General features: G+C 46.7%; 1 non-coding gene across 1 annotated transcript; it reads left to right on the top strand.

The window, feature by feature from the left end:
• The first annotated feature begins 10743 nt into the window (after positions 1-10743).
• Positions 10744-10834, top strand: LOC141476834 (U11 spliceosomal RNA). The gene has a single exon (XR_012463692.1). It is a non-coding gene; the product is annotated as a U11 spliceosomal RNA (small nuclear RNA).
• Positions 10835-20387: the final 9553 nt, after the last annotated feature.

The raw sequence follows: 20387 nt of genomic DNA, 5'->3' as shown, positions 1-20387 counted from the left end.
CCATGCTCCTAAACAGGCCAAAGTCTGCCCTTCGGAAGTCCAAGGTGGCAGTTCTGCTGGCTCCCCGCCTTGCTTCTCCAAGAACTGAAAACTCTATCATTTCGTGATCACTGCCCAAGACAACCTCCAACCTTTACATCCCCCACCAGACCTCTGTTGTCAAGCAGCAGGTCCAGTAGGGCGCTTTCCCTGGTTGGCTCCCTCACCAGCTGTGTTAGGAAGTGGTCTTGCACACACTCCAGGAACCTCCGGGACTATTCCCTCTCTGCTGTGTTATATTTCCAGGAGACATCAGGGAAGTTGAAGTCCCCCACGAGAACAAGGGTGAGCGATCGCGAGAGCTCTGCCAGTTGCTGATAGAATATTTCATTGACTTCTACATCCTGGTTTGGGGGTCTGTAATAAACTCCCACCATGATGTCTGCCTTGTTGGCCTTCCCCTTGATTCTAACCCATAAACACTCAACACTGTCATTCCCATTATTAAGTTCTAGGCATTCAAACCTGTCTCTAACATAGAGGGCCCCCCCACCGCCTCTCCTTCCTTGTCTATCCCTTCTGAAGAGCTGGTAGCCATCGATTGCAGTGCTCCAGTTGTGTAAGTCTTCCCACCACATTTCTGTGATGGCAACTATATCATAGTTTTCCTGCTGAACAATGGCCTTCAGCTCCTCCTGTTTGTTGCCCATACTGCGTGCATTTGTGTAGATGCACTTTAGCTGGGCTAATTTTCCTGCCACTTTTATGGGGGGCTGAGCCCCAACACTCCCCTGACCATGCTCAGACCCTTCTGTGGTTGCCAACCTATCGCTATCCCTGATGTCATCACCACATGGGTTACCATCCCCCACCTCTACTGAGATAACAGGCCGCAAGACATTGCTAGTGCTTTTACTCACCAGCACTGGTAATCTGCTCCCAGGCTCCTCTTTAGTAATCCTGGTTTCATCCCCATCCCCCTTCAAACCTAGTTTAAAGGCCTTTCAATGAGCCCTGTTAATTCTTGCCCCAGTATTCTTCTTCCCCTTTGGGTAAGGCTTGCCCCACCTGTTGCCAGCAGGCCTGGTGTCCTGTAGATCATCCCATGATCAAAGAAACCAAAGTCCTGCCAGTTACACCAGCCTCAGAGCCAGGAGTTAATCTGCTGGCTCTTCCTGTTTATCCCCTCATCAATTCCTGCAAGTGGTGGGATAGAGGAGAACACAACTTGTGCTCCTGATCCCTTAACCAGCCGTCCCAGGGCCCTAAAGTCTCTCTTCATTGCCTTTAGACTTCTGGTACATACCTCATCACTGCCTATTTGAAATATCAGTAACGGGTAGTAATCTGAGGGTTGGACTAGGGTAGGTAGATTTTTCTGTATATCCTTAATCCTGGCCCCAGGGAGGCAGCAGACTTCTCTGTGGGCTGGGTCAGGTCGACAAATGGGCCCTTCTGTTCTCCTCAGAAGGGAGTAATCTACCACAAATACCTTTTTCTTCTTAGTTGAGGAAGTCCTCAGGCATGGGGGTGAGTGTCTAGCCCTGGGTGACTCACTGGATGGATCTTCCTCTCCATCCTCATTTACCTGGCTCTCAATTTCCAGAGCCCCATACTTATTTTGGAAGTGCAACTGGGAAGGTGAGGGGGGCCAGGAGGGGTTTCGCTTGCCCCTCTGAGGAGGGACCCGTCTCCATTCTCCCCTGTCCCTTAAGTCCCCCCCTTCTACCTGCTGATAGGAGGGAAGGGGATCATCCATTTCTTGTCGAGCCTCTATCCGCTGGCTTTGCCTCAGGATATGGCTCCACCAATCTATTTCACTTTCACATTCTCTGATGGTTCTTAACCTTTCTACCTCCTCCCGCAGTTCGACCACCTGCCTGAGCAGATAGTTTATCTGGTCACACCGCACATAGGCGGTGTCTCTGGCTCCCTCTGGCACCAGTGCCAGGCTCAGGCATTCGCTGCAGCCCGAGACCTGCACAGCCGCGTGTTTGCGCAGGAGCTCAGTCTGAGTTCCCACATTCTTTCTGGCAGCGGTTTTTGGCCGTTTTGTGGCCATGTTCTTCTCTTGAGCCGGGAGGGGACCAATCACTGCTCGCTGCTTCCTGCACACGTGCCCCTGCACATTGATGTTCCTCCCCTTGCGCTCACCCACGCGCGCCCGGAGCGCGCTGGACAGCTGCAGTGGCTAGCCTAGCCGCTTTTAAATTTGCCGCGGCTCGCCCAGCACGCCCCCAGCCACGTCAGCCTCACGGCTCCCTCACGAGATTCCCGAGTCTTTTCGGGCCTCTCCGCTCTCCCTCGGCTTCTCCGTCAAGCCCCTCTCCGTCTCAATCTAGCCCAAATTTAAAGACACAGCACTCACCGCTGCCGCTCTCCGCGTGGTCTGGTTTCTCCTGATGTTTTCTGCCAGAGGCTCCAGGTGAGATCATGCTCCCTGGCTGCAGTGTAGAGAATATTTTGCACAGCTGCTCCTGTACAGACAGGCCCAATAGCTACTGCATGAGCTATCTCCTGTTTGATCTGCTCAAAGGCTTGTTGTTGCTCAAGGCCCCACTCAAAATAGTTCTTCTTTATGTTACTTGATAAAGAGGGCTCATAAGCTGACTATAACCTGGAACATGCATTTTCTAGAACTCCAGAAGGCCTAGGAAAGTTTGTGTTTCTTTCCTGTTAGCTGGTGGAGACATAGTTGCTATCTTGTTGACCACATCCATAGGGACAGGACTATGTCCATCCTCCCATTTTATTCCCAAGAACTAAATCTCCTGTGCAGGTCCCTTGACCTTGCTTCTTTTTATGGTGAAACCAGCTTTCAGAAGAATCAATTTCTCCCTTTCTCAAACACTTCTTCTGCCTTGTTGTCCCACATGATTATGTCATCAATGTATTGTAGATGTTCAGTGGCATCACCCTTTTCTAGTGCAATTTGGATTAGTCCGTGACAAATGGTAGGGCTGTGCTTCCACCCCTGGAGTAGTTGATTCTAGGACAGTAGTTGATTCTAGGACATCCCTCCACATGAAAGCAAACTGTGGCCTGCGCTCTGCTGCCAAAGGACTTGGAAAAAAAAACAAAAAACAAATGCATTGGCAATGTCAATTGTAGCATACACCTTGGCTGCCTTTGACTCCAGTTCATATTGGAGCTCGCAATAACCATAGAATCATTTAGGTTGGAAAAGACACTTAATAGCATCGAGTCCAACTGTTAACCTAGCACTGCCAAGTCCACCGCGAAACCATGTCCCTTGGCACCACATCTACACATCTTTTAAATACCTCCAGGGATGGTGACTCAACCACTTCCCTGGGCAGCCTGTTCCAATGTTTAATAACCCTTTCAGTGTAAAAAATTTTTCCTAATATCCAATCTAAACCTCCCCTGGCGCGACTTGAGGCCATTTCCTCTTGTCCTATCACTTGTTACTTGGGAGAAGAGACGAACATCCACCTTGCTACAACCTCCTTTCAGGTAGTTGTAGAGAGCGATAAGGTCTCCCCTCAGCCTCCTTTTCTCTAGGCTTAACAACCCCAGTTCCCTTAGCTGCTCCTCATAGAATCATAGAATCATAGAATGGTTAGAGTTGGAAGGGACCTTAAAGATCATCGAGTTCCAACCCCCCTGCTGTGGGCAGGGACACCTCCACTAGAGCAGGTTGCTCAAAGCCCCATCCAGCCTAGCCTTAAACACTTCCAGGGATGGGGCATTGTTAGGTCCTGGTCCGATTGTTGGTCCAGGAGGGGTTCGTAATGATTCCAAGGGTGCGATGAAGACACAAACGAGGTCAAATGCTGTTTACTATAACTTTACACTATTATTACCTTAAAATAATGCTAGATGGCAATAGAACAAAGGCAGAGGTATAGGAAAGAAGGAAAAGAGAAGCAGTATTACGGAGCGTGGCAAGAATCGTCACCACCAATAAGATGTTAGGTCCGTGCGACATCTTGACGGCCTTCTGGAGTCAACAGTGTCCCATTGATCTGTGATTCTCAGGTCTCTCAAGTCGTGACAGTGGTGAGGGTCCCATTTGCAGTGGGGTGCAATGGTAATTTATAGTCCCTGTTGACTCATAGTTTGACCAATCAACGTGACAGTTACCCATGCTTGTCCAATTATTGTCCGACACAGTCGCTGTGTGAGTCCCCCTTGCCTCTGCCTCCTTGGCAGTGCTGGGCCCTGCACGGCAGACGAGTTTCTTGAGGTAAACAAGATATAGTTGGTTTGAGAACCAAGGATGTATCTCCTTTGTTGTCATATCGTGTACACAAGTGGCAGATATCTTGCAGCAAGCAAGCTTTGAGACAATCCGTTTTTCTGTTGCGTTCTCACACTCATAAGACTTGTTCTCTAGACCCTTCACCAGCTTTGTTGCCCTTCTTTGGACTCACTCCAGAATCTCAATGTCTTTCCTGTAGTGAGGGGCCCAAAACTGAACACAGTACTCAAGGTGCGGCCTCACCAGTGCCAAGTACAGGGGGATGTTCACTTCCCTGGTCCTACTGGCCACACTGTTTCTGATGCAAGCTAGGATGCTATTGGCCGCCTTGGCCATGTCTGATACAGCAGCACTCAGTGGTGACTTCGTTCAGGCCAGGATAATCTACTGTTAACCTCCATCCTCTGTCATATAGAACTATTAAAAAGTGAGTGAGTCTTGCTGTTCACTCCTTGGCTCTCCAGGGGAGTTTCAGTTCATGTGATATTGCCACTGGCACACCGTCCTGGCAGCAATTGGCACCTGCTGTTCTTCAACTAGCAGCAATCCCACAATGAAGGCATCTTCCGTGAGGTCAGGTGAGGTAGATAGCTGATCTTCTTTGTGTTCATAGTGGCTACACCATAGCCTTTGGGTCCTTGAAGTACCCTCTCCTGAGGTAGTCTATACCAAAGATACAAGGCACCTCTGGGCCAGTCACAATGGGATGCTTTTCCCACTTGTTCCCTGTTAAGCTCACCTCAGCTTCCAATACAGACAATTCTTGGCATCCCCCTGTCACTCCAGAGATCCAGATGGGTTCCATGCCCCTATACCCTGATGGCACCCGCTTACACTGTGTACCAGTGTCTACCAAAGCCTTATACTTCTGTGGGTTTGATGTGCCAGGCCATCAAATCCACACAGTCCAGTATACCTGGTCATCCCTTTCCTCCTCCTGGCCAAAGGTCCTGTTCTCAGACTTGCAGTGCCAGACCAGAAGTCCCCTCACCATGATCAAGGGAGGTGATCTCAGTCCTTTGTCTAGGAGATTGCTGACTGCCTTGTGTCTCTACAGCAACTATGCTGACAGCCTTCTTGGGTGGCCCTTTCTTAACAGCTGTCTTCCCTCTCAGTTTGTGTACATGGGCTTCTAGCTTAAAGGTGGGGTCACCATCCTCATGTCCTGCCCCTGTTCATGCAGGAAGAACCAGAGCACACCAGGCAGCATGCGCCTGGGGTTCCCTTTCCCTCTGACCGGGGCAGGAGAGAACTGATTTCTTGGGGCACCCCTGACAGCCAAGGCTCTGGCCCATAATGATGAGGAGGGACAGAGATTTTCTTCAAAGTTTTGGAGCCAAGAAGATGCTCTCTCCACAGTTGGTGTATCCATATCTGGGCAATACATTGCTGCCAAGCTATTAGAATATAAACCTGGGGCATTTTGAATCGCCTTTCTCTACATGGCCTGTATGTACAGGACATAATCTGGGTCTTTGGAGACCTTGTTGTTGTCTAGATCACCAAAGATGACTTCTAGCACCACTAATTCTCTTAGGTGTTGGATGCCTTCATTTTCAGCAGTCCATTTTCCTGAGGAGTTCACAAGATCTTCCTTGAATGGATATCTTGTCCTCATACTTGAGAGGAGCCATTTCCAGAGACTGCAAACTGCTGCCTCTTTTCCAATTCCTCTCTCAATTCCTGGTTTCTAGCAAGGGGTCCCAGCTGTTGGGCTTCCTTACCTTCCAGCTGTAATCGTTCCGTATGTCTCAAAGTTCTGATGAGGTCAGGGACCGAGTAGTTTCTGCTGCTTGTCTGAATTCTCTCACTTCGTCCCTCCCGTTTCTTTGTCGAAGGACCGGCTTCTTGATCAAACCCTTCCTCTTCTTCCTCCTCCTCCCTTACTAATCGATGATATGGACCTGTTGACCTCCTTGTTTACTGTTTCTTTTTCACTACTGGGGCAATTACTGTAGTTGTTGTTGTTTTGGGTCCCTGTCTCCACCATGGTGTCCTCAGATGCATTTTGGGTCCCTGCCTCAACTACAGTCCTCTGAGAGTACTGAACTCAATAGGCACAGGCCAGGCCCCAGTACAGTGCTAGAAGCTGCTGGTTTTCATTGGGGTAGGCAAGGCACCCTTCAATCAGGTGGCGTGTCAGTTTACCAGGGTTACTTGCCTGTTCAGGTATAAAGTCACAGGCTATGAGAGGTGATAACCGCTTTAGGCACCTGCCCAAATCCTTCCACACACCCTGCCACCCAGGGACCCTGACTGCCTCAGGGCACGTTTCAGTATCACCTCACCCAAAAGTTGTCTCTTACACCAGGATGACACCAGATTCCGCAAACCCAACAATATGCCAACTGTGTTAATAAGTAGTATTAAACAGCTCACATAAGGGTGAACAAGGACCTCAGAAGCCTGCATAAGAAAGCCACCCACATCAATCCCTGGTACAAAGAGGGAGATATATTCCCTCATTCTTTCCACAAAATAGCTCCCCCAGCACAGTAAGGCCATCAATGCCAGGGTAAAGCACATAGCCATTCTTTGTACTACATGTTCCCAAGCTCAGCAAAATAAAGAGATAAGCAATGCAGCCAACAAACTCTGTGACCCCACACAGAAGCTTGCCACTTAATAACTACTATGGCTATAACACGCTTAATACAAAACTGCCATTGTCTTGTGCCCCACATTGGGTACCAAAAAAGGACTGTGGTGGGTTGACCTTGGCTAGCTGCCAGGTGCCCACCAAGTCGCTCTATTACTCCCCTCCTCAGCAGGATGGGGTGGAGGAGAAAATAAGATGGAAAAGAACTCACGGGTCAAGATAAAGGCAGTTTAATAAGGTGATGTGCAGCCGCTTCCTGGGAAGTAGGGCTTCAGTAAGCATAGCGTTGCTCTCAAAGACAAACACCATAGTAATGAATGCCCCTTATCCTCCTCCTTTTTCTTAGCTTTCATTGCTGAGCAGATGTCATATGGTATGGAGTGGCCCTTTGGTCAGCTTGGGTCAGCTGTCCTGGCTATGTCCCCTCCCAAGCTTTCGCCCAACCCCAGCCTACTGGCCTTTGGAGGGAGGGCTTTGGAGAGGCAGCCTTGATGCTGTGGGAGCACTGCTCAGTAGTAGCCAAAACACTGATGTGTTATCAACACCTTTCTAGCAACAAATACAAAGTATAGCACTATGAGGCCTGCTATGAGGAAAGTTAACTCTATTCTAGCCAGACCCAATGCATTTAGTTATTCTGAAAATGCAATGTGGAAATATGTTAATGTTCCAGTTAAACTATAAATTAGAATAATTTTGGTTTTAGTTTGATGAAGCTGCTGAAAAATGAACACATTGTTGCAGGTGGAACTGGTGATACTGGCTGTGGTTACGGTTACCCGATGCTGGAAGGATCTGTTTTCAGTCACTTAACTCCCAAATACTTAACTTTGTGGGACCAGTTTTCCCTGGCTGACTAGGTCACTGGGGGATGCAGCTGTAGGGTGGCAGAGCCCAGCAGGCAGGCTGAAGGCAGCTTAAACTGGAGAGAACTCAATGGCAAAAGAGGGAAAAAAAATGTTAGTGGTGAGAATAATTGGGAGCAAACAGGAGGAGGCACAAGCTCATAATTTTGAAAATAAAGGTTTGCAATATGTTTCCATCCAGATCATGTAGCTGAAAGCAAGAGTCTTGTCTTTTGATGCCAGTAAAATGTTCCTTCCTGTGTTTTAGTGGCTAGTCTTGTGTTAGAATATTACAGTCAACTTTTGCTACATGTGATGATCTCAAGTTATGCAGTTGCATTGTAAGTCAAAAGCTTAGATGGTTCATGTAGAGGTTTGGTGTGGTTCTCTTATTTCTTGTCTGTATTTTTCACATGTTTTTGCTTTATGTTAAGAGAACATAAAGCTGGTCAGGACGTGCCAGGTTTAACAATAAGCAAGCAAGATGTTGATTTTAGTGGATGTTTCTGAAAATTTTTATCTTAATCTTAGTAACTTAGTAACATGCTCTGGGCAATCCTGCTTCAGCAGGGGAGTTGGACTAGATGATCTTTATGGTCCCTTCCAACTCTAAAAATTCAGTGAAATTCAGTGAAACTTATTTGCTTGGAGAAAATGGACCATACTGTGGGCTAACCACAAGGATATGAAGGTAACAATGTTGGTGAAGGGCTCAGTACAAGAGTACCAGAGGCATGCTTATGAGCAGGGGGAGTAGTTATGTATTTTGTGCACTGCGTGGATGATGTGTTAAGTAGGTAAACCCAAAATACTGAGTAAGGCAGATGTCCTGTCAGGTGAATGATACATGCTCATGTAATTAAAGGCTAATGAGTAACACATGCCTGCAAGGACTTGAAAGTTGTACAGGCTTGTGTTTCCTGGCCTTCAGTCAGGTTCTATATTTCTCATCTTGCTTGACCTTAAGTGTGTGAAAGAAATAGATTGGTGCAATCAGGCTCTGACCTCCCTGAGAGAAAACCAGAAGAGCCACCAAAAAAACCCTGAGCTAAAGTAGATCTGTTACCCTCCCCCTGCCAGACTGAAGGCAGTGGCCAAAAGGAGAACTGTGAATGGAGGCAAGTCCATGCTAGGGGTGGCAAGCAAACACCCTCCTTGCCCACCTCCCTATCTAATCAGGTGCCTCTGTGCAATAAGTATGAGGCTCTCAAGGAGGTAGGCCAGCCCATGGATGATATGGAAGATGGTTCGAGTACACCAGAAGAGTTGCCAGGACCGGAAAGGCCTACCCCCTGTTTAAAAACCACCTCTATGAGGAAGAAGAGGCGGGTTGTTGTAGGTGACTCCCTTCTGAGGGGAACAGAGCATCCAATATGCCGGGCTGACCCTCTTAGGGAAGTATGCTGCTTCCTTGGGGTCTGGGTCAGGGATATCACTAGGAAACTTCCTAGCTTGGTTCAACCCTCGGACTACTACCCGCTGTTGCTCTTTCGCGTGGATGGTGATGAGGTGGCAACACATAGCCCAAGAGTAATCAAAAGAGACTTCAGGGCCTTGGGAAGGTTAATAAGGGAATCCGGGGTGCAGGTAATCTCTTCTTCTGTTCTCCCAGTTATAGGCAGTGACTCTGAAAGAAGCAGACATGTACAGTCTGTCGATATATGGTTCTGTGGCTGGTGCCACCGCCACAATTTTGGGTTTTTTTACAATGGGATGGCCTACACGGTACCAGGCTTGCTGGCATCGGATGGGGTTCATCTTTCTGAAAGGGGGAAGAGGGTATTCGCTCATGAGCTAGCTGGGCTCACTGACTGAGCTTTAAACTAGGCTTGTTGGGGGAGGGGGATATTATCCGGCTTGCTTGGGGGTTCAGTTAAAGTTCACTCACACAGCTAAGATTTACGTGCATCTGGAGCAACAGTGTGTGCCAGTAGCGACCTTGAGAGCAGGGGAGAATGAGAAACATAAGTTACACATCCTGAAGCTCATCCTGACAAAAACAGAGCACAGTCTGGGAACTGAAACTTGTCCTGGTAGCAGAGTACCTGTTATTGTGATAAGCTCAGTAGAAGGTAGAAAATATTTTTGTAAGTCCATGATTGGGCATTACGAGGGGAGTGGGTTTGTAGTCTTAGTGTATATAAGTTTCTCTGTGTAGCAATAAAAGGTCGGATTTGGATTCGCTTACTGCATGACCTACGAGTCCATGATTTCTTCATACGCCACAAATGGTGCCCGAACAGGGTTAAAGATTCAGCACGACGGTGATCAAGGATCGGTGGCGTACCCCCGTGAGCTGGACGGAAGACGTTGATCACCAAGGAGCTCCTATACTCATCGCTGCACAATATAAGGTTAGCACAGTGAGGGGCTGGGGAAGGTATTATTATAATGGGGCAGTCTGCGACGAAAGCGCAGCAGATACATAAAGCACTTTTAATGAAAATTGTTAAGGAACAAGGATTAAAGTTACAGCCTCTTAAACTTGTACAGCTTTTAGTATGGATTCGGGATCATTGTCCGTGGTATCCCCCCAACGGGTCTAATGATCTTTCTGACTGGCAGAAAGTGGGAGAATGCTTGCAAGTCCGACTAATTATTGATCATGATGTTAATCCTGATAATATTGTAACGTGGCATGTCATGTATACGGCGTTAACATTCCTCCCTACCGATAAAGTGTTTGCTAACTCAGATTTTCCACCTCCACCGGCTGATTTATTAACTTTAGAGGATACAGCTCCGGCTGGTTCAGACCCTGACGCTGAGCCTGTCTGTGATTCAGCTCAGCAGCCGCAATTGCCGTTAGCTGCTACAGTAGAAGCAGCCGACGACTTAGACTCTCAGATACCTGAGGATCCCTTCGATCCAGGTCCTATTGACTCTGATCAAGAGCCTGATTTGTACCCGTCTTTAACTCAGGTTAAAGCTATGGTGGCTTCTGCATCAACTGCAGAACAGATCTTACAAAATACTAAACGAATGACTGTTAGTCGTGCCTCCGTTACGCGCCCGCTGCCTTATGCTCCTTCTCTAGACATGCCTCCTAATGATTCTCACGATAAGGCAAGAAGGGATTTCATGGAAGAGTGTAGAAAAAGGGCTTCTGCCATGCGTGGCACGGGGGGGCCACATGGCCACCCTCGCAGAATCAACATCAAGAGATTTCAGAACTGTCATTTGCCAGTATCCGACAGGGAGCACAAGAGCCTTACATAGAATTCATAGACCGCTTGCAAACAGCTATTTCTCGACAGATTGAACTTCCAGCAGCTGCTGAACTTTTATTAATGCAATTAGCAGTGGAAAATGCTAACACTGAATGCCGCAGGGCTTTAGACCCTATACGTGGCAAGGCCACCACTTTGAATGAACTTATTAAAGCGTGTCAGCATGTAGGAACGGAAGAGCACAGGTTTGAGATGTTAGCGACGGCATTGGCTCAACAACTAACCGTGGCTCGTGCTGCTGTTAAATGTTTTTCATGTGGGTGGGATGGACAGATGAGAAAGGATTGCCCAAAACGAAGGGGATTATTGGATAAGACTCCGAATGAATTATGTCCTCGGTGCCAGAAAGGATATCATTGGAGCAATCAATGTCACTCTAAATATGATAAAAATGGTAATCCCTTACCCTCTCTGCGGTCGGGAAGCGTCAGGAGGGGCACGCGGTCCGGTGCCCCATGCAATCCCAACAGGGCCCAAGGGCAGATGCTGCAATTAGCACCACAGCAGGGGAATGGACAAGCAATGCAGGGACAAGCATCCGGGGTGCACCCCCGGAAGTGGCGGGTTGTATGTGGCAACTGTCACCACAACAAATGTAAATGATACTTCTGTGTACCTGATATCGACGGGACTGCAAGGGCTGCTGCCTTTTAAAGGACATGCTTTGTTACTGGGCTGGTCTTCCACTACAAAGATGGGTTTGTTTGTTTTACCTGGGATTATTGATAGTGACTATCGGGGAGAAATTAAAAACATGGTATGGATTCCGAATCCTCCCTGTACCATACCAGCAGGTGAATGCATTGCTCAATTAATACCTCTCCCTAGTTTGTCTCCCTTAACAGATGACACTGCTGCATCAGCACCGATCCGTGGAGCTGGAGGTTTTGAGAGTACAGGATCCCCACAGATTTATTGGACTCAGCAGATCACGACTCAACAACCCTTTCTTACTTGTCGACTTAATGGTAAAGATTTTTCAGGGTTGGTAGATACTGGAGCGGATATTTCTATCATCCATAAGTCTGAATGGCCATCTGAATGGCCTGTTGTGGACACAGCTGCTTTAATTACTGGGGTTAGAGGAACTCAGCTTCCTCAACAATCGCTACAATCCCTGCTGGTTGAAGGACCGGATGGGAAAATAGCTAAATTGAAACCATACGTTCTACCAGTACCCTGTACATTATGGGGCCGTGACTTGATTTCACAATGGGGTTTGCTTTTAACGACACATTTTTGACTGGGGTCGCCGATGTCCAACCGCAGCTCAAACTTATGTGGTTAACCAATTCCCCTGTTTGGGTTGATCAGTGGCCCCTCAGAGGTGAGCGGTTGGAGTGAACGTGAGAGCTGGTTGCAGAACAATTGCAGTTAGGACATATTGTCCCTTCTACAAGCCCATGGAATACTCCAATTTTTGTAATACCTAAGAAATCGGGCAAATGGCGATTATTGCAAGATTTACGGGCAGTTAATGCTGTTATAGCTCCAATGGGTGCACCGCAGTCGGGACTGCCGAATCCTGCAATGATACCACAATCTTGGAATCTTCTTGTCATTGATTTAAAGGATTGTTTCTTTACAATTTTTCTGCATCCTGATGATTGTCCACATTTTGCCTTTTCTGTACCTTCTATTAACAATGAAGGGCCTATGGAGAGATATCATTGGGTAGTGCTTCCTCAAGGCATGAAAAATAGTCCAACTATTTGTCAATTTGTTGTTTATTCTGCTTTGAAACCAGTGAAAACACAATTTCCTACTATGTTGTTTTATCATTACATGGATGATATTTTAATTGCTGTGCCTGATGAGTTTCAGTTACAATCTGCGTTTGCTGAGGTGAAATTGGCCATGGAACGCTACGGACTTCGGATTGCACCTGAGAAGGTACAGTCTATACCACCTTGGAAATATCTGGGTTGGCAAATCTTAGATAAAACCATTATTCCACAACCCATATGAATTGTCAATACAGTAACTACATTGAAGGAGTTACAAAAATTATTGGGAACCATTAATTGGCTACGACCTTTGTTGGGGATTTCTACAGAATTATTATCTCCCCTGTTTGACCTTTTGAAAGGCGATTCTGATTTGTCATCCCCAAGATCGATTACGGGGGAAGCTTCACAAGCATTGCAGATTGTGGCAGAAAGGGTTAATACAGCCTTTGCATCCAGGTGTGATTTAAATTTACCTGTTCGTTTATTTTTAATCCCTAATTCTTTCCAGCCGTATGTGCTTATTGGCCAATGGGATGAAAAGGAACAACAGCTATTTGTACTAGAATGGCTTTTCCTTCCTCATTCATTTTCAAAACCTGTAACTACTTTGCTTGAGATGTTTGTGAGATTAATTTCTACAGGTCGACTGCGATGCCAGCAACTTCGAGGAACTGATCCGGATTTCATGCATATGTACATCACGAAGGAAGATTTTACGGTAATGCTTTGTGAGAGTTTATCTTTACAGGCAGCCTTTGCGGACTACCTTGGCAAAATACTTTATACTCTGCCGAAGCACCGTCTGCTTAACTCCCTAAAAGATGTTCCTCTACAGCCTCTTTTTTTGCAGCAATCTTTGCCAATCCCTAATGCCCGAACGGCATTCATTGACGGCTCTGGAAGAACGGGCAAGGCTGCTGTTGTCTGGCAAGATGCTACACGTGGGTGGCAACACTGTTGTTCTTCAGTCAGGTTCTCCTCAATTGGTTGAGCTTGCAGCTGCTATCCATGCATTCAGTTTATTTGCTGCTGAACCCCTTAATGTTGTCACTGACTCTGCCTATGTCTTCGGTATTATACGAAGATTGGAAAAATCCTTTTTAAAGGAAGTTGCAAATCAGGACTTGTTTGATCTCCTCTCCAGACTGTATATATTGATTTCACAGAGAGCTCATTCTTATTTTGTGTCTCATTTACGTTCTCACACTACATTGCCTGGGCCTATGGTTAAAGGTAATGCTGTTGCCGATTCTTTACTATGACTGTTGTGGTACCTAAGAAACTTCAACAGGCTCAACTCTCCCATGAATTTTATCATCAGAACGCCAAGGCACTCTCCAAGGATTTCCAGCTCACACTGCAGCAGGCACGAGAAATTGTCTCTGCCTGTCCAGATTGCCAGTGTCTCTTGCCACTTCCTACACAGACTGGATCTAATCCTCGTGGATTGCAGCCCAATGAACTATGGCAAACTGATGTTACTCATATTTCTGCGTTTGGAGTTTTTCGCTTTGTACATGTTACTGTTGACACCTTTCCTGGGTTTATTGTTGCTTCTGCACACAGGAGCGAAAAGGCTAAAGATGTCTGTCGCCATTGGCTTCGTGCAATTGCTGTTTTAGGTATTCCACAGAAAATTAAGACTGATAACAGGCCAGGCTATCTTGCCAGACAGACAAAAACCTTTTTAGCTGAGTGGGGTATCCTGCACATTACAGGTATTCCCCATTCTCCGACTGGTCAAGCAATTATAGAGCATTCTCATCTTATTCTGAAAAATATGCTTCATAAACAAAAAAGGGGGAATCCCCTGGGTATCACACCTCAGGAACAATTAGATAAAGCCACTTATGTTCTAAATTTTTTGAATCTTATGCGTGCTGACAATTTGACTGCTAATCGACGGCGATATGGTTTGCCGGATCAGACAAATATGAAGCCTACTGTATTTTATAAAGACTTACAATCAGGACAATGGATGGGTCCAGTACCCTTGTTGTCATGGGGACATGGTTATGGTTGTGTTTCTTTATCCACAGGACCATACTGGTTACCTGCGAAAAATATCAAGCCTGCCAACACTATCCAGAAAGACGCAGAATCTGTTGAAGACATCTCTCAAGGTGAAGATAAAGAGGAAGATTCTAATCTTCCTCAGGTTTAATCATGTTGCATGTGTCTCGCATTATCATATGTATGTTATGTAGCTCAGTAACTAGAGCTTATGTCTATTGGGTGCATGTTTTAGACCTGCCTCTGTTCAGGCCTCTCACATGGTGGGATCTAGTGTCACCTTTAAGTAATAATGACACGAGATGGATGAGTTTGACTACCACCATCTTGCGACGATCTTAACAATTCCTTTGAGACTAGCCAGATAGTTTATAGTGACTTACATGTGTGTCACATGGGCCAATGTTACTAGGCCCGAGAATCAATCTCCTTATATAAATTTTACTACTCAGTTACATCTTATTGGATTAAAACTAAATGGCAAAACTAATTACACTATGGTCACTCTGCCAAGTCCAAGCAATACCGACGAGGAAGGTATTATCCGATGTTTGTCCTATTTTCCAGCATGCAATCTGCAAAAATTGCAAGATCTACAACAATTGGCTCAGAGACCATGTCTGAGGTTGTATCCTCAAAGACAAAATTTCTCATTTGGGTTTGTTATTGACTGGGGTCCGCATGACACCTTTTGGAATCAAAAATACAATCGTTTAGCATTATCTTTTAGTGAGGATAATGCAAGCCTAATTTGGCATGATGGGAAATGGCAGGACCTTTGATTCTAAGGACAATCATTCTAGCATTACAACAGATCTATGGAGATTAGTTTTGCCAGGTTTAACACGAACTGTATATCAGTTGTATATGCAGAAAAATATTACCTTAATCAATCTGATGGGTTTTGCATTGTGCTAACATAACTGTGTGTACTACTCACCCATATGTATTCACATTAGCTTGTAATCTTAATGTAACCTTTAATGATAGTTTGTATTCATTAGAAGCACAATCCTTTCTTTAAGAATTGTATTACACATGTTGATTTAGCATTAGGAAATTATATGACTATTGTTCTTTTAGAAGATGACCAGAACTATGGATACCTGTTAATTTTACGCGTGAATGGGAAGAGCAAGATGGTATAGGTTATTTAGTTAGACTTCTTAAGGATGAAGTTGAAAATACCAAAAAGAGGGTTAAGTGCTTTCTTGAGTGATTAACTTTTGCTATAGTACATGATTACAGGCCCTTGAAGCTGCTTTGCTCTTTTTGTTTAATTTTCTTTCTTTTTGGGTTCCTAGGTTCAGTTATTAATTAGACGCGTGGTATTCAGCGCCAGGTTGTGATGACCCTTGCTTTGATTTCTATTCTAACTAATAAAGGAGGGGGAGATGTGGGTTCAGTTAAAGTTCACTCACACAGCTAAGATTTACGTGCATCTGGAGCAACAGTGTGTGCCAGTAGCGACCTTGAGAGCAGGGGAGGATGAGAAACATAAGTTTCACATCCTGAAGCTCATCCTGACAAAAACAGAGCACAGTCTGGGAACCGAAACTTGTCTTGGTAGCAGAGTACCTGTTATTGTGATAAGCTCAGTAGAAGGTAGAAAATATTTTTGTAAGTCCATGATTGGGCATTACGAGGGGAGTGGGTTTGTAGTCTTAGTGTATATAAGTTTCTCTGTGTAGCAATAAAAGGTCGGATTTGGATTCGCTTACTGCATGACCTACGAGTCCGTGATTTCTTCATACGCCACAGATGGGTATGCTACAGCACACTCAAAATCTTATGGAGACAAGCCAGGGGCTCCTGAGGCAATAGGAACTGGGGAGTCACAGATAAAACACCTCAAAGGTAGGCCACCTGAAGAGCAGCATGAAGGAAATGCAGCCACTCCAGCCAGTAAGGTGCCTTCATCGAGTGCCCAGCTGAAGTGCCTTTACACAAATGCACATAGCATGGGGAACAAGCAAGAGGAGTTAGAGACATGCACGCTCCTCCAGGGCTACAATCTCATTGGCATCACAGAGATGTGGTGGGATGACTCTTGTGATTGGAGTGTTGGAATGGAGGGATACAGACTCTTCAGGAAGGACAGGCAGGGGAGATGAGGAGGGGGTGTTGCCCTCTATGTCAATGACCAACTGGAGGGCATGGACCTCCACCTGGGGATGGATGAAGAGCCAACTGAGAGCTTATGGGTCAAGATTAAAGGGAAAACAGGGGAAGGTGACATTACAGTAGGGGTCTGCTACAGGCCACCTGACCAGGACGACAGAGTGAATGAGGCCCTCTATAGACAGATAGGAGCAGCATCGCGTTCACAGACCCTGGTCTTCATGGGGGACTTCAACCACCCGGATATCTGTTGGAAGGACAACACAGCAGGGCACAAGAAATCCAGGAAGTTCTTGGAATGTGTTGATGACAACTTTCTTCTTCAAATGGTAGAGGACCTATGCTGTACCTTGTCCTTACCAACAAGGAGGGGCTGGTGGGGAATGTCAAACTCAAGGGTAGCCTTGGCTGCAGTGATCATGGAATGGCAGAGTTCAAGATCCTTAGGGCAGCGAGGAAGGTGTGCAGCAAGCTCACTACCCTGGCCTTCAGGAGAGCAGACTTTGGCCTCTTGAGGGATCTGCTTGGCAGCGTAACATGGGAAAAAGTACTGGAGGGGAAAGGGGCCCAAGGAAGCTGGTTAATATTCAAGGATCACCTCCTCCAAGCTCAGGAAGAGCATCCCAAGAAAAGAAGTCGGGCAAAAAAGCCAGGAGGCCTGCATGGATGAATGAGGATTTCCTGGACAAGCTCAAAAAGCAAAAAGGAGTCCTACAGAGGGTGGAAGCAAGGACAGGTAGATGGGGAGGATTACAGAGAAACTGTCCAAGTGGCCAGGAATCAGATTAGGCAAGCTAAAGCCCTGATAGAATTAAATCTGGCCAGGGACATAAAGGACAACAAGAAAAACTTCTAGAAGTATGTCAGGGATAAAGGCAAGACTAGGGAAGATGTGGGCCCTCTCTGGAAGGAGGCCTGGTCACCCAGGATATGGAGAAGGCTGAGGTACTGAATGACTTTTTCACCTTGGTCTTCACTGGCAAGGGCTCTAACCACACCGCCCAAGTTGCAGAAGGCAAAAACAGGGGCTGTGAGAATGAAGAACCACCTGCTATAGGAGAAGATCAGGTTCGAGACCATCTGAGGAACCTTAAGTCCATGGGATCTGATGAAATCCATCCACGGGTCCTGAGGGAGCTGGTAGATGAAGTTGCTAAGCCCACTTTCCATTATATTTGAAAAATCGTGGCAGTCTGGTGAAGTTCCCGCTGACTGGAAAAGGGGAACCCCCATTTTGAAAAAGGGAAAAAAGGAAGACCCTGGGAACTACAGGCTGGTCAGTCTCATCTCTGTGCCCGGCAAGATCATGGAACACACCCTCCTGGAATCTCTGCTAAGGCACATGGAAAATAAGGAGTTGATTGGTGACCGCCAACACGGCTTCCCCAAGGGCAAGTCATGCCTGACAAATTTGGTGGCCTTCTATGATGGTGCTACACCATTGGTAGGTAAGGAGAGAGCAACAGACATCATCTACCTGGACTTATGCAAAGCATTTGACACTGTCTCGCAGGACATCCTGGTCTCTAAATTGGAAAGGCATGGATTTTATGGATGGACCACTTGGTGGATCAGGAACTGGCTGAATGGCCGCACTCAAAGGGTTGTGGTCAATGGCTCAATGTCCAAGTGGCGAGCAGTAACAAGTGGCATTCCTCAGGGGTCAGTACTGGGACCAGTGCTGTTCAACATCTTTGTCGGAAACATGGACAGTGGGATAGAGTGCACCCTCAGCAAGCTTGCTGATGACACCAAGTTCGGTGTCTTGGTCGACACACTGGAGGGAAGGGATGCCATCCAGAGGGACCTGGACAGGCTTGAGAGGTGAGCCCGTGCGAACCTCATGAAGTTCAACAAGGCCAAGTGCAAGGTCCTGCACTTGGGTCACTGCAATCCCAAACAAAAATGCAGGCTGTGCAGAGAATGGCTAGAGAGCAGCCCTGAGGAGAAGGACTTGGGGATGTTGGTGGATGAGAATCTCAACATGAGCCAGCAATGCACACTGGCAGCCCAGAAAGCCAACAACATCCTGGGCTGCATCAAAAGAAGTGTGGCCAGCAGGTTGAGGGAGGTGATTCTGCCCCTCTGCTCTGCTCTGGTGAAACCCCACCTGGAGTATTGTGTCCAGCTCTGGAGTCCTCAGGACAGGAAGGACATGGACCTGTTGGAGTACATCCAGCGGAGGGCCACAAAGATGATCAGAGGGCTGGAGCACCTCTCCTATGAAGACAGGCTTAGTTGAGGTTGTTCAGCCTGGAGAAGAGAAGGCTCCAGGGAGACCTTATAGCAGCCTTCCAGCACCTAAAGGGGGCCTACAGGAGAGATGGGGAACGACTTTTTATCAGGGAGTGTAGCAATAGGATGAGGGGTAATGGTTTTAAACTGAAAGAGGGGAGATTTAGAATAGATATTAGGAATAAATTCTTTACTGTGAGGGTGGTAAGACCCTGGGCCAAGTTGCCCATAGAAGTTGTGGATGCCCCATCCCTGGAAGTGTTCAAGGCCAGGCTGGATGGGGCTTTGAGCAATCTGGTCTAGTGGGAGGTGTCCCCACAGCAGGGGGTTTGGAACTCGATGATCTTTAAGGTCCCTTCCAACCCAAACCAGTCTATCATTCTTTGAATACCTTTCTCTTATTGCTTAACAAGGCTGGTCCTGATGTTAGAATAGTTTCCTGTTGTATGAAAGGAAAAATTAATATTGAAAAATGGATTAGAAAAAAAGAGATGGAGCTTCTGTAAATATTTTAGGAGCAAGCACAGTCTTGTGGGTGAGGATGAGGGGATCCTTTAAGTAAATTGGGGTGTAGAAGCGTCCTTACCTAAGGGGCATCATTGCTAGAGTAGCATAGCAGTGGGGAAAGGCCAGAGCTCTCCAAGGAAGCGAGGCTAGTACTTGACTGAAATGAAATAGAAAGAGGTATGTGCAGCCTGGCTTAATTTATGCATTGATCAAAACCGGGCAGCTACGGTGTAGGTTAAATCTGCATTTTTCTTCAGCTTTTTTTTTTTTGTCTGTTTGGCTGCTGTTAGATTTCTGAAACGCAGATGGTCTCACTTTTGAATTTTTGGCAGATTTTGTGGTACAGAAGCAGCGAGACAGTAGCAAAAGAATAGGCCCAGAAGCTGCGCTCGGGGAGCAGAACGTATGTCAAGACACCTTCTCCCACCAGGACTCACCCACTGGCTTATTCCCCTGGATACCTGATGACAGGTAGTGATTACAGCTGTAGCTGACTTCAAGGAGTGAGGGTGGAGAGGTAAAGCTGGAGCAGAAACTGCTTTAATAGAGAGTGGAAAACAATTTCTAAAGAAATAGTAAGAACAAACAATGAAGAGGGACTATAAAGAGGCATGGCTTGTGGGGCTGGGTGGTGGAAGAGTTCAGTGTTTAGCAGAAACAGCTGAGGAAAATGAAGGATGGGCAACTTGGCTCTGCTAAATACAGGGGCTTCGGCAGTGTTACAGCTGCTGATCAGGAGCTGCTTGTTACCTCCCAGGTGGGCCTGAGTTGATTGGTGGGGCTGGGAGAGCAAATCAGCTTCTGGGGGAAAGCTGTGAAGATGGCTGGCAAGGAGGATGATCAGTCCTGATGCTGCACTGGCTGTACAGCAAAGCATGCTGTGTGGGCAGGGGGCTCAGCAGG

Source organism: Numenius arquata, chromosome W (genome assembly GCF_964106895.1).
Source record: "Numenius arquata chromosome W, bNumArq3.hap1.1, whole genome shotgun sequence".
Taxonomy (NCBI): Eukaryota; Metazoa; Chordata; class Aves; order Charadriiformes; family Scolopacidae; genus Numenius; species Numenius arquata.
This window is presented reverse-complemented; position numbering and strand designations above follow the sequence as displayed.